General features: G+C 46.5%; 1 protein-coding gene and 1 long non-coding RNA gene across 3 annotated transcripts in view; one reads left to right on the top strand and one right to left on the bottom strand.

Moving 5' to 3' along the window:
* LOC138513814 (uncharacterized) overlaps positions 1–3,130 on the bottom strand; it is a 40,086-nt gene extending 36,956 nt beyond the window's left edge. The window contains exon 1 of the long non-coding RNA XR_011281819.1: positions 3,093–3,130. This is a non-coding gene — a long non-coding RNA (uncharacterized lncRNA). The remainder of the gene's footprint in view (positions 1–3,092) is intronic.
* Positions 3,131–3,235: 105 nt separating this feature from the next.
* Positions 3,236–13,152, top strand: part of NDUFV1 (NADH:ubiquinone oxidoreductase core subunit V1) — a 170,916-nt gene continuing 160,999 nt past the window's right edge. The window contains exon 1 of one of the 2 annotated variants that reach the window (XM_069628913.1): positions 3,236–3,353. The gene's annotated coding sequence lies outside the window, so the exon portion shown is untranslated. The remainder of the gene's footprint in view (positions 3,354–13,152) is intronic. The other variant, XM_069628912.1, reaches the window with a different exon arrangement.

Consider the following 13,152-nt stretch of genomic DNA (forward strand, 5'->3'; position numbering starts at 1 on the left):
TTCCTCCGGACCCACATGCCACCATCCCTCCCTCCGAACCCTCACGAGGACACCAACATCCGTCCCTCCATAACTACACCAGGATGCTCCATCCCTCTCTCCAGAGCCACACGCATATGCTTCACTGCTACCTCCAGACTCACACTCAGAGGGCGCCATCCGCCCTCTCTCTATACCCACACCCAGATTACCCCATCCCTTCGACACACACACACATGCTCCCACTCCTCCCATAGACCAACATCCTTCTCTCCAGACACACATACCCCATCCCTCCATTCACACCCAGATGCCCCCTTCCTTCCCACCAGAGTACTCCAGCCCTCATTCAGACCCACATGCTCCACCATTTCCTGACATGCCCATATTATATGCCCTGTCCCTCCATTCCAGATCAACGATGCCCCCCTCCGATCTGGACTGCACCAAGATGCCCCACCCCTTCCTCAACACCCATACCATGATGCCCCATCCTCCCTTCAGACAGCAAGATGCCCCATCCCTCCACCGAACAATGAGCCTCCATCCCTCCCTCCAGACCCACACCAATTTTTCCCATGCCTCCCTTCACACCCACAACAATGTCCCCATCCCTCTCTCCAGACCCACACATATATGCCCCATCTCTCCCTCTCAGACCCACACCAATATGCCCCATCACTCCATTCCAGACCCCACCAATATGCCACCAATACCCCCTCAAGACCCATACCATGATGCCCCATCCTCCCTCCACACAGGAAGATACCCCCATCCTGCACTCTAGACCCACACCAAGATGCCCCATCCCACCCTCCCAACCAACTCCTAGATTACCATGCCACCCTCCAGAACAGATGTGCCATATGTGCTCCAGACCGACACCAACGTGCCCTCATCCATTGCAGACCCCCAAAATGCCACCAGTCACCCTCCTCACAGCAGGATGCCCTCATCCTGCCCTCCAAACCCACACTTAGACCTAGACGATCCATCTCTCCAGACCCACACAGTGCCCCCATACCTACCCCCAGACCCACACCAATATGCCCTGTCCCTCCCATCAAACCCACACCAATGTGCACCCATCTCCTCTATCCAGACCAACACCAAATACCCCCATTCCCACACTCCAGATGCACATAGATTTTCCATCCCACCCACACCAGGATGCCCCATCACACCCTCCAGACCAACAGATGCCCCATACCAGTTCAGACACACACCAATATGCACCATCCCGCTCCAGACCCACACCAATGTGTCCCATCCCCAGACCAATGTGCCCGTCCATCCCATCAAAACCACACCAATGTGCTCCCATCCGCTCCTTCCAGACCCACACCGATGTTCCCATCCAACCCAAACCAGGATGCCCCAACCCTCACTGCAGGCCCACACCAATGTGCCCCATTCCTCCCATCAAACCCGACACAATGTGCCTCCATCTACTCCCTCCAGAGCCACACCAAGATGCTCCCATCCCACCCTCCAGGTGCACACAAATGTTCCCACCCCTAGACTAGCAGATGCCCCATACCTGTCCTAGTCCAACACCAACACCAACACATACATGGTCCCATCCATTGCAGACCCCACCAAGATGCCACATCCCGTCCTCCAGACACACAACTAGATGAACCATCCCTCCCATCAAACCCACACCAATGTGCCCCCCATCCCCTCCCTCCAGAGCCACACCAAGATGCCCCAGGCCACCCTCCAGACCAATAGATTACCAATACGTGTTTCAGGCCAACACCAAAGTGCCCCATCCATCCATTGCAAACCCCTCCAAGATGCCCCATCTCTCCCTCCAGACCCACACCCATGTGCCCCATCCCTCCCTCCAGACCCACACCACTGTGTCCCTATCCCTCCCTCCAGACCCACACCACTGTGTCCCTATCCCTCCCTCCAGACACCAATGTGCCCCATCCTGCCAGATCCACACCAGCGTGCCCATGTCCAACCATTCAGACCCCACCAAGATGCCCCATCCCACCCTCCAGATGCACAAGGGTGTTTCCATCCCACCCTCCAGACTAGCCGATGCCCCATACCTATCCTAGACCAACACCAACATGCCCCCATCCATTGCAGACCCCAAGATGCCACATCCCGCGCTCCAGACACACACCTAGATGAACCATCCATCCCATCAAACCCACACCAATGTGCCCCCATCCCTCCCTCCAGAGCCACACCAAGATGCCGCATGCCACCCACCAGACCAACAGATTCCCCATACGTGTTTCAGCCAACACCAAAAAGCCCCATCCATCCATTGCAGACCCATGCCCCCATCTCTCCTTCCAGACCCACACCCATGTGCCCCCATCCCTCCCTCCAGACCCACAGCACTGTGTCCCTATCCCTCCCTCGTGACCCACACCACTGTGTCCCTATCCCTCCCTCCAGACACTAATGTGCCCCATCCTGCCAGATCCACACCAGCGTGCCCATATCCAACCATTCAGACCCCACCAAGATGCCCCATCCCTCCCCCTAGACCAATACCATAATGCCCCACGCTCCCTCCACATAGCAATATGCCCCTTCCAGACCCACACCAAGAAACCCATGTGCCTCTCCCAAACCACACGCTGATACCCCAAGCCTAACCCCTGTAAAACCACCTATCCTAAACACACCCTCATCAAACAATAAATTACTCTATTAGCCCCATTTGATTAGTTAAATGCCACCATCCACAGTCCCTGTCCCTATTCTTACCGCTCCATACCTTCCACGTTGATTAGCTGAACAGACCCCCCCCCCCCCCTTTCAATCTGGTGTCTTGCAGGAACGGTCACGGTACACCGAAGAAAATTCAAATCGTATTCTCAGCCAGTCAAGAGCACACAGATTCCTGCTGATGTTGCAGCCTGGCAGCCAGAGTCTCCGCGGGTTCCAGCTCGGTTCCATCTAGTGTTAAAATGCCCACCTTAACCACTGCAATTACAAGCCAAGGTCAGGCAGATTCCGGTTGCACGTGCACCGGTAGCCCGACCCTTCACGAAAATCACAAATGATCACATCGGAAATCACGTGAAGAAGAGTAGGTTTGCTGTTACTATGGTCAGTTTCTCGGATGGGAAATAGACACTAACCTAAATATAGCTGTCATTCTTCCTGCGTGATTCTCTTCCTAAGCACGTAGACGTGAAAACGTCACGACCACTTAAAGACATTTCAATACGTGGAAAACGTTGAGGACGCTTAAAGGGATTTCAGAAACTGTCGGCAAACTTTTAAACACATAATGCTATTGGATCTCGTAGGGACTTTACATATGTGTTTCAATTGATTATGAAAGCAACGTAAGGCCTCCATTTACCAAAAGCTCCTTTGCAGTTACAAGGCAGCATAAGGTGAGTTTATACGATCCTGCTCTTGTAATGAATTTTATGTGCATGGCTTTAAGTATCCATAAACTAGGATCATTCTCACCCCTTTGTTGAATATTGGTAAGAGGAGCCCTTTTGCAACCTCTGGAAATGCACGTTTAAGTAAGAGGCTGCAGCTGAAGCTGTAATTCGTTGTATTGTACTCCACATGTTGAAATTAACCTAGTTAATAAATAATAGGGGAAAAGGTAGATCGTTCAATCCTCAATCCTTCGACCTCCTTGCGGTTATTAAATAATAGGGGACAAGGTAGAGGTCATTCAATCCTTCGACCTCCCTCCATTTTGCTAGACCCAATTACCGTCCATGACCAGAAAACTACATTTCTCAGAACCCATTTTTTCCACGTCATTATTCCAGTTTTGACAGAAGTAATAGTTATTCCTCACAATTCACTCATCCCTCTGTTTCTGTTAATTCCCTAAAATACTACACTTCCCATGCTCTGTTTGCAACTTTTTTTTAAGCCCTTACTTTGACGAAGAAGAACATGGCGATTACCCATAAGGAGAACAAGACCATATTTCCCTATGGACATTGACCATTTTGTCACAATAATCAGATCAGGCAAGGGCATTCAACCTGGCCACACACACCTGGATAAAAGGCAGAGCTCAGAGGTGCAATCTGAGCGAGGCGAGCAGAGCAGCAGGAGAGCAGCCTTACCCTGGAAGGCACAACCTGGATGCAGAGGCGAACTGGTGAGACAGTGACAGCAAGACTGTGGCTGTATCAGGACAAAGGTTGTGCAGTAAACTTCAAAGGAAACTCCTTCGCTTTGTTGAAGGATGGCCAGCAACACCCTCGGGTGAACGATTGAATTGGACAGAGCCAGACGCTGAGGTAGCAAGAGCCTTGACTTCACAAGAACCCGTGATAAAATGTAAAGTGCAACTGGTGAGTGAAGGAAGTCGTGAAGACCCGGTTTACATATACAATCGTTTGATACAGTTGTGTTGTGAAGGCTGCGTGTGTGCTGGGAAACCGCAAGTGAGCTGAATTGAACAATCACTTTGAGAGAAGGAAGATACATATTAGTGGAGTGGTCTGCTAATAGGAATTACCTTGTCGAAAGACTCAGAATGAACTGTAAGAGAATATTGTGAATGTGATGTAAAGAGACCTACGAGTACCAGAAGGCCTCGGAAGAGGAGGCCCATAATCAAAGTGGTCATACAAGGGAAAGTCAAGTGTAGAAGCACCCCTCTGTAGTAAAGCCTTATGTTAGACATTCAGTGTGCACTACTGAATCACAGACCAGCTGCTGAGTCTAAGTTAGTTCCAGGCAAGGCTTTATTCACATATGTACAAATCTGTACATTACTCCAGTTACTCTTATTATAGTTACAGCACGCGTAGACATTGACATGGACATGGGAAGGTATAAACATCACTAACAAAGGAGCTGACCCACCGGCCATCCATTCAACCCAGCTCAGGTCCCCAACTGACACTCGCAGAACATTCACACACAGATCCACCCAACATTCTCCTGAGCTGCATTCATGCACCAACATTCTACAGCAAGCATCCAGGCCAGTGGCAATACAAGACTACATTACAACATCTCCCTTCCATACCGGACTCACCACACACAACATCTCCCTTCCATAACAGACTCACCACAGACTCATCACAACATCTCCCCATCTCCAAAACATCTAACCAACAATCACCTTCCATTTGGACCTGCCACATCCAAACACAGAGTCTGCCACACTCTGGCATCAACCATACACAGCCAAGGGAACCAATCATACATTCGGGTGAGGAAAAGCAGGGGGGGATCACGCATTTGCCCCACCACGGACCCGGTGTCACCACAAACATGACACCCTGGGGATACATGGTCCAAGTCCAACCAACTAACACACAACAAGAGGTGTTGCCATGACAGGTCAACAATTGCAGAGGGCTACTTAGATCACTCCTCTTCCTCTTAACACCATCACATCACATCCGAATACAAATCGCTCCCACTTATCTCCCTCATACATCCCACAGAATCACCAACACGCAGAAAAGCAACTACCTAAACCAACAAACAACTACAACTATTCAGGGAGAACATCCGTACATGTCACATATCACCAATATCATTCAAACCAGAAACTACCAGACCCATGCCAAGACACCGAAAAACAAATGAAATGCTCCTGGTAGCATTAACTTTTTGTTTAACATTGCTCTAATAATTAAAACTATAACAACTTAAAATAAATGTGGGTACCCTACCAACCTATACATTGTTTATTTTCCTTAGTGCACTGTATATACATTTCAAATTCACATTAAGCGTAAATTTTAAGGCCTTTCTTCTTTTACTCAATATTCTTAGCTCAAAACACTACACTTTAAAAGAATTTGCATAGCCTTTATAGACTTCAAACCTCCTGTAACTTTTACTCATAAGTGCGCATCTAAAAAACATTTCCTCACCATCCATACTTTTATGGATGTCCCCATAGACTTTGCATTTTAAATTTTGCATAAACTTCACCTTTTGATATAAGTGCGCAATTATTGAAAAATTTCCGCACCATCCAACCAACAAAAAAACTTGGAGGATGTCCCCAACAACATGACCTCAACCACACCTGCAAAACCAAGCGGTGTGGCCTACAGAAAATTAAAAATGTTCCTTTTAATGTGACTTTACCTTCCTGTAACAACAGGACCTCAACCACACCTGCAAACCAAGCGGTGTGGCCTACAGAAAATGTATTTTTTCCTTTTACTGTGTCATGCAATAAAACATATGAATTCGACTTTTCCTTCCTTTGCTTATTTTTCCAATATTCACCAATATAAAAATTTTTTTTTTTGGGCCACAACACAAAACAACATTCCACAGGACAACGGCCCATACATAGCTTAGGATGTCACCATAATTACAAATATCACCATACTTCAAAAATTGTAATTAGTTTCACCATACTTCAAAAATTGAAATTCGATCCTTAGATCAATTCCCCAGCATTGTTGAGTCAACATTAAAAACATTTTTAAAAAAATGATTCACAGTCCCACAATCATACTGTACGAAAATGATTTCCACTGATAAAATATTAGAAGTCACTGTTCAATTGTTGAAGCTAAACAAAACATGCTGCATTATATATTCCAGCATTATATAATCCAGTCTAATATGCAGCTTCACATGAAATCATTTCCATATACCCTGTAAATAAATATTGTTATGCAAATAACTTCAGTACATTACTCATTCCTACTGCAATCAACAGCATGTTACCATGTACCATACTCATTCCCTAAATGATCGCTCTGCAAAACATTAAGTATAAAATATGAGCAAATCTCTTTCCTTTCAAATCCGATGGCGAAATGACAATGCTCCCTTCAATCGTGGTACCATATAAACACAGCTGCTCAGATCTAATTCAAATGTGCAGCTTTAAAATCAAATAAAATGCTTCCTCCAATCCTTGTACTGGAAGCACACTCCTTCTTAAATGTGCACACAGAAGGCAATCCACATTCCTTCCCATTCCTTCCGTGTGCGTCCCCACTCTGATAGACGTACGCACGCCCTTTCCTTTAATGTTGTTTCCTTAATGTGCCTGAATGAAAGGACGTAAACGTCAGGCTGTCAACTGCCAAAGAATTACGAGCGGATTCACAAATAATGTTCACAGCTCTGCTTCAGCTTCGCCAATACCCCAAGGATTCCATTCTACGTCATCATTCTGCCTGACAGCACCGAGCAGAGCGGACCTCGCAGGAGTTACACTATCAACTGTCACTTCACACACAGCATTGTTCAAAGGGCAAGTTCCATGCTGCCCACCTGTTTACCAAAAACATCGCACTCATAAGGCTTCACGGGAAATTAATCACCACTCGATCTCCATATACAGATGGATTCGAGATATCACTGATAAAAGTTGATTTTACTCGAACACACGGCACTTTTCTTTCACGGCAATATTCATTAGGTTTCTAAATTTCCTAGGTAGTTGAATTGAGCACAGGCGCCATCTGCTGGACTTTTGTGGGATCTAAATTCAAAGTCACTCAAAGTCTATTTGTATTTCCAACAGAGAAGTGGATTTCTGCTATCCTGTGATGCTGTTAGACTACAAGCAGGTCCTTTTCAACCTTGCAGGGATCTCTGGGGCATTATAATTGTTGGAGACCTCCCTCCCAGAGTCCAGTCCAAAGTCATTTTTAATTCCATTTTGCTGGGCAGGATGGTTATATACAGGGCTTTGGGGGAACGGTGGGTCTCTTAAACGCTGCTTCCCCCCCACAGCACTCCTTACTGTACTTTTATGTTGCTGCAGCTCCTCAATCAGCACATTTAGAGTCAGCTTCATCTTCTTCCTCATGTTCTTCATAGTTTCTGGTTATCCTCGTCGCCATTTGTAGTAAAGCCTTATGTTAGACATTCAGGGTGCACTACTGAATCACAGACCAGCTGCTGAGCCTAAGTTAGTTCCAGGCAAGGCTTTATTCACATATGTACAAATCTGTACATTACTCCAGTTACTCTTATTATAGTTACAGCACGCGTAGACATTTCTTCCTCTTAACACCATCACATCACATCCGAATACATATCGCTCCCACTTATCTCCCTCATACATCCCACAGAATCACCAACACGCAGAAAAGCAACTACCACCTAAACCAACAAACAACTACAACTATTCAGGGGCAACACCTCTTGTTGTGTGTTAGTTGGTTGGACTTGGACCATGTATCCCCAGGGTGTCATGTTTGTGGTGACACCGGGTCCGTGGTGGGGCAAATGCGTGATCCCCCCCTGCTTTTCCTCACCCGAATGTATGATTGGTTCCCTTGGCTGTGTATGGTTGATGCCAGAGTGTGGCAGACTCTGTGTTTGGATGTGGCAGGTCCAAATGGAAGGTGATTGTTGGTTAGATGTTTTGGAGATGGGGAGATGTTGTGATGAGTCTGTGGTGAGTCTGTTATGGAAGGGAGATGTTGTGTGTGGTGAGTCCGGTATGGAAGGGAGATGTTGTAATGTAGTCTTGTATTGCCACTGGCCTGGATGCTTGCTGTAGAATGTTGGTGCATGAATGCAGCTCAGGAGAATGTTGGGTGGATCTGTGTGTGAATGTTCTGCGAGTGTCAGTTGGGGACCTGAGCTGGGTTGAATGGATGGCCGGTGGGTCAGCTCCTTTGTTAGTGATGTTTATACCTTCCCATGTCCCTATCAATGTCTACGCGTGCTGTAACTATAATAAGAGTAACTGGAGTAATGTACAGATTTGTACATATGTGAATAAAGCCTTGCCTGGAACTAACTTAGGCTCAGCAGCTGGTCTGTGATTCAGTAGTGCACACTGAATGTCTAACATAAGGCTTTACTACACCCTCGTACAGTCGAAAGTCTTTGACAATGAGAATTGTGAAAAAGCTAAGTGAACCCGACTGAGGGATGCCTGCCAAGAGAAATGTGTGTTTTGAAGGCAACTGTGAACCCCGGATGACAAGAAGATTGTGATAAAGTTGAATGAACTGTGTTATAAAGACAAGTGTGAACCTGACAAAGGGATGCCAAGAGAATTGTGTGTTTCGAAGGCAACTGAGAACCCGACGGAGGGACGCCGAGAGACAGCTAGGAGAAAGGAACCCCTGCTTTCTGATGATCCGAGAACTGTGATATTGAACTGTTCTAAAACCTTGTGCATTGAGAGCCAAAGCTGGGGAAGCCTGCAACACTGGGAAGCTGGGTCGAAATGCTTGCATGCCAGAGTGTACCCCGCTGCCAACGAGCTCTGCCTACCCGTGCGGAAGGGAACTGTCATTGCCAAATCCAGCCATTCTAACTTGTGCTTTCACACCAATTGTTCCTTTTTGGTTTTTCAACACCCTGTTTTCTTTGAGAACACTAATTTCTTATTATTTGAGATTTACCCTGTCACCTTATGTATTAGATTTAGGGCAGGAAACGGGTTTATTTATTTCAGGCCTTTCTGTTGACTCAACTGATGAGGACTGTTTGTTTTTTTTTTTTCTTTTATTTGGTGGTCGAGATTATTTCCATTTTAGCATTAGGGCAAGCTAGGAGTTCTCCCATCCTCTTGAATCATTTAATAAACACCCTTGGAACGTGAGTCACTTGTGGTGTTTTCTTTCCCGTCATACCATTCCATCCTCAGAGTGCAAATCCCAGGTTCACACTCATCATTAGCATTCACTCGTTTCTGCATCCAGATAATTATATTTTTCATATGTCGGGCCACCGACCCTTCTACAACTATGTTGCTATACGACATGCAGCATCTGCCCTGAAGCACTCCAGTATCCCAATCTCCTTCTCTGGGTTTACCGGTCTTCTCTGGCAGCTTTGGTGTCCCTGCATCTCACCATCTCCTCCACTGTCCGTCTGCTGCCTGGGAGCACGTCTCGTCGGCTTCTCGGTTCCCGCCCGGCCTTCTCCTTCGCCCAGCAGCTCCTGCTGCTCGTGATAACAGCGCGGCAAACACTCTTCCGTCTGACTTCCTTTGACGCCGTCCTCGCCAGCTTCTTTGCTCCGGTCTGCAGCTCGCTTTCCTCCCGTGTCCCAACAAGCGTCGGGAGGACTGACACTTTTCAGGTGTTCCATATTTGAATGTCCCGGCACCTGTTCACATCTTCCAACGACTAGAACACAGCGTTGGATTGCCGCTTCTAGTGATCTTCATCACTCCATCCCTCTTCCTCGTCTCAGAAAGGGGGACAGATGTACATCAGGACGGTGTTCAGTAACCAGTGGAGATTCTTTATCCACACCACAATATGCCTGCAAGAATGGGGGAAAAGTAAAAATGGGTGTTAACAAGGAGTGCAGGTAAACCTGTGCTGACTCAGCAGGCTCACTTAGCCTCCCAGAGGGTTGTCCTCCCATGTGATCCTCCCATAGATAGCCACCCAGCCCCAGGATTAGTCGGGTAGCTTCTGCCTTTCCCTGGCCACCTGAGGGGAGCTTTCCCCTGGGGAAGTAGTGACGTACTCGCTAGATTCGTACAGTACCCTTGCTAGGGTGCATCAGGAAGTTAAAATACATTTTGCTAGGGCACAAGCAGATGACAAAAAGCAAGCGGATAAACACTGAACATTTTTTTTCTGCGTCTGTGAATTGCAGGCTACTGTCTGATGTCTCTGAATCACCTCTGGAATGTCTGGAATGGAAATCGTGGGAATCTGAGATGAAAATAGCAATTTCTGACTGATTGTTTGCTAATCTGCAAAAGTATCAAAAGTGTTAGGTTGGATCTGGATTTACGCCATACACAACAGAGAATAAGCCACTGTCTTTATTGGTCGCTGTGGAGAGTGAAGGTGTGTAGACTCTTACAATCGGATACTTGCTGGTTATGTAAAAAAAAAAGGTTAGTTCCAATACTTGCATGGTCTGGTATTTTGGAAAAGTCTGTCAATATTAGGATGAGGACCTTTTCCAGATGTAGATGGTGGCTCCGTCAGCCCTGCCACATACTCTGTTGTTCTGTATACTGGGGTTATTTCCAAGTGATTTACGGTTATCTGCTGGAACCAGAAACTTGATATATAGAGCTTTATTGCTGGCTAAGAAGCAGATTCTTACGAAGTGGAAGACTAGTGAGAAACCTCAGCTTGAAGATTGGATCCAGAGTATGTTACTGTTGTCAGCTAGAGAAAAAGTGTAATGTGAAAAATGATTTGATTGAAGAATGGCAGTTGATTTGGCTCACTTTCAACACTATTTATATGCCTAGATTCACTTATACTGGTTACCCCATAATTTGTGTTTGGTTTGGAACTTCTGGCTCACCTGTATTTCCTATCCTATGCTCATCCTTAGAAGCTTCAGGTTGTGTTGCGTTTGTCTTGTTCTCTCTGTGGGCTGTGACCTTTACAGTTATTACATGATTGTTGGGATGGGGTATTCTTTCTTATGACAATGTTGGGAAGTTTGGATTTATTTATTTTGTTTTTTCTTCTCACTGTTGCTTATATCCTCCCTTGTTATTACTTTCTTGTATTGTATTTTGACTGCTAGCTATTATGTACCATATGTATTGGTTAGAATTGATGAAAGAAAAAAATTATCTGAATTTGCCTTTTGAGGTTTGGGATCAGTTATGCGCGTTTACCCTGCACTTGCACGTTGTAGGAAGAAGTAAACTGTTATCTCGATATGTTGGTTGTTACAAAGTGCCCTGTGTGAATAACACTTTAGCTGCCAAAACGATGGCAGATCCACCGAGGATTTTCACAATTCTGTACTTAAAACATGCAAGCCTGTTACATGTCTGCCAGTTAAGCAGGGGAGTTGCTAGGTCTGGAAAAGACCCGGGGCTAAGCTGATGTTGGAACTGTTGGGACTGGGGGCTAGCTAGTCTTTTGGCTGTAGCTCCTGAGATTCTATCCGGGGCTACAACCAAAAGATCAGGGGCTATAGCCCCCTTAGCCCCCCCCCTAGCAACGCCCCTGCAGTTAAGCTACATGCTCTACAGGTTCATGCCCGCCAGGAAGACGAGGTGCCTGAAATTGTGTAATCTCGATTGGTCCATGTTCACATACAATATTTAGTTGACTGGAAGAGGAGTCTGGAAACAAAGGCCAGTCCTCGGAGCCAGCCAGTAATGCTCATGCTCCCTTTTTGCTTGCCAGGTTCCACCAGTGTTCCTCCAACCGCCTATGGATATCCCCAGTTTAGACTGCCCGAATGGAAGGAACACAAAGGCTGCAAGCCGCTCCATATGCAAACGTCAAAACTGTTTCCCATCTGCTCAACATGCTAGGCATGTTAATATCAGGAAGCAAAACGAACACTTGTAGCTCCTCAATTACTGTTTTGTCTCGTAGGAGTGGTTACGTGTTGCTTCATTTTCTTTTCCTCTCATCTGTCCTGCCTGTACAGGTTTGTCTCCCAGTAGTTCTCTTCTCGGTTTGTCTCGCCTTCTTGTTCTGCTGATCAACATTTCTGTTAGTTTTCCGCACGGTCTGTTTCCGACACCTCCCCACCACCCCCCTTTGCTGTGTCTAGTTTTCTCCTTGCCTTTCTGAATGCTGGTTCTGGCACCTATTGGATTGCGCATTGGACTCGGAACTCTTCTTCTCTTCCTTGACTATTGGAACTGGGAGCCTTGCGTCCTTGTTGGGTCATCCGGAAAGTATGTTACTCCCCATCTCGTCGTTGTGAAGATCTTTGATTCTAGGAACATTCATAACGTTCTTGTTCCAACAGGGTTTGGAAAATTCTCCCAGGACCTTCCTACCGCCTGTGTAACCCCCTGGTTCTTTGGGTGATCTTTTCAGGGAACAGTGTCGCACTTTAATACAGCTATCCATATAAAATATTACTTTTGATACCCGTAAAACTGGTGTAGTAGTAGGCCTTTAATATTCTTTCTTTTGTTTTGCATCTTTGGGGTTGGCCTGGTCTTTGGTTCCCTGTTCCTCCCCACCTGTATTCTTTTGGAGGGGGTTGTAATACTCCCCGAAAAACATGAAGAAGTAATTGAAGGTTACCATTATGCACACGTTATGTTAAGTTGTCTTATGCCGCACAGTTACCATTGGCATGGCCTCCAGGCATTCATGTGGCTCTGCAAGAAAGTGGGTTTGGTAGATTAGTGAGGGAAGAGGGAGTAGGATAGAATGGTGCTTTTCTGTTGGTGCTTGTAGAACCGTCTTGTGCGAGTCTGCTCTAGGTGTGTTTTGATTGTGCGCACTGGGGTTATTGTGTCTGGAAGGGCAGCATCCAGTGGTTGGGAGGTTTGTTTGCGGCAGTTAGTTTCATGGTAGT

This window comes from Ambystoma mexicanum, chromosome 12 (genome assembly GCF_040938575.1).
Source record: "Ambystoma mexicanum isolate Mex_15411 chromosome 12, UKY_AmexF1_1, whole genome shotgun sequence".
NCBI classification, from domain to species: Eukaryota; Metazoa; Chordata; class Amphibia; order Caudata; family Ambystomatidae; genus Ambystoma; species Ambystoma mexicanum.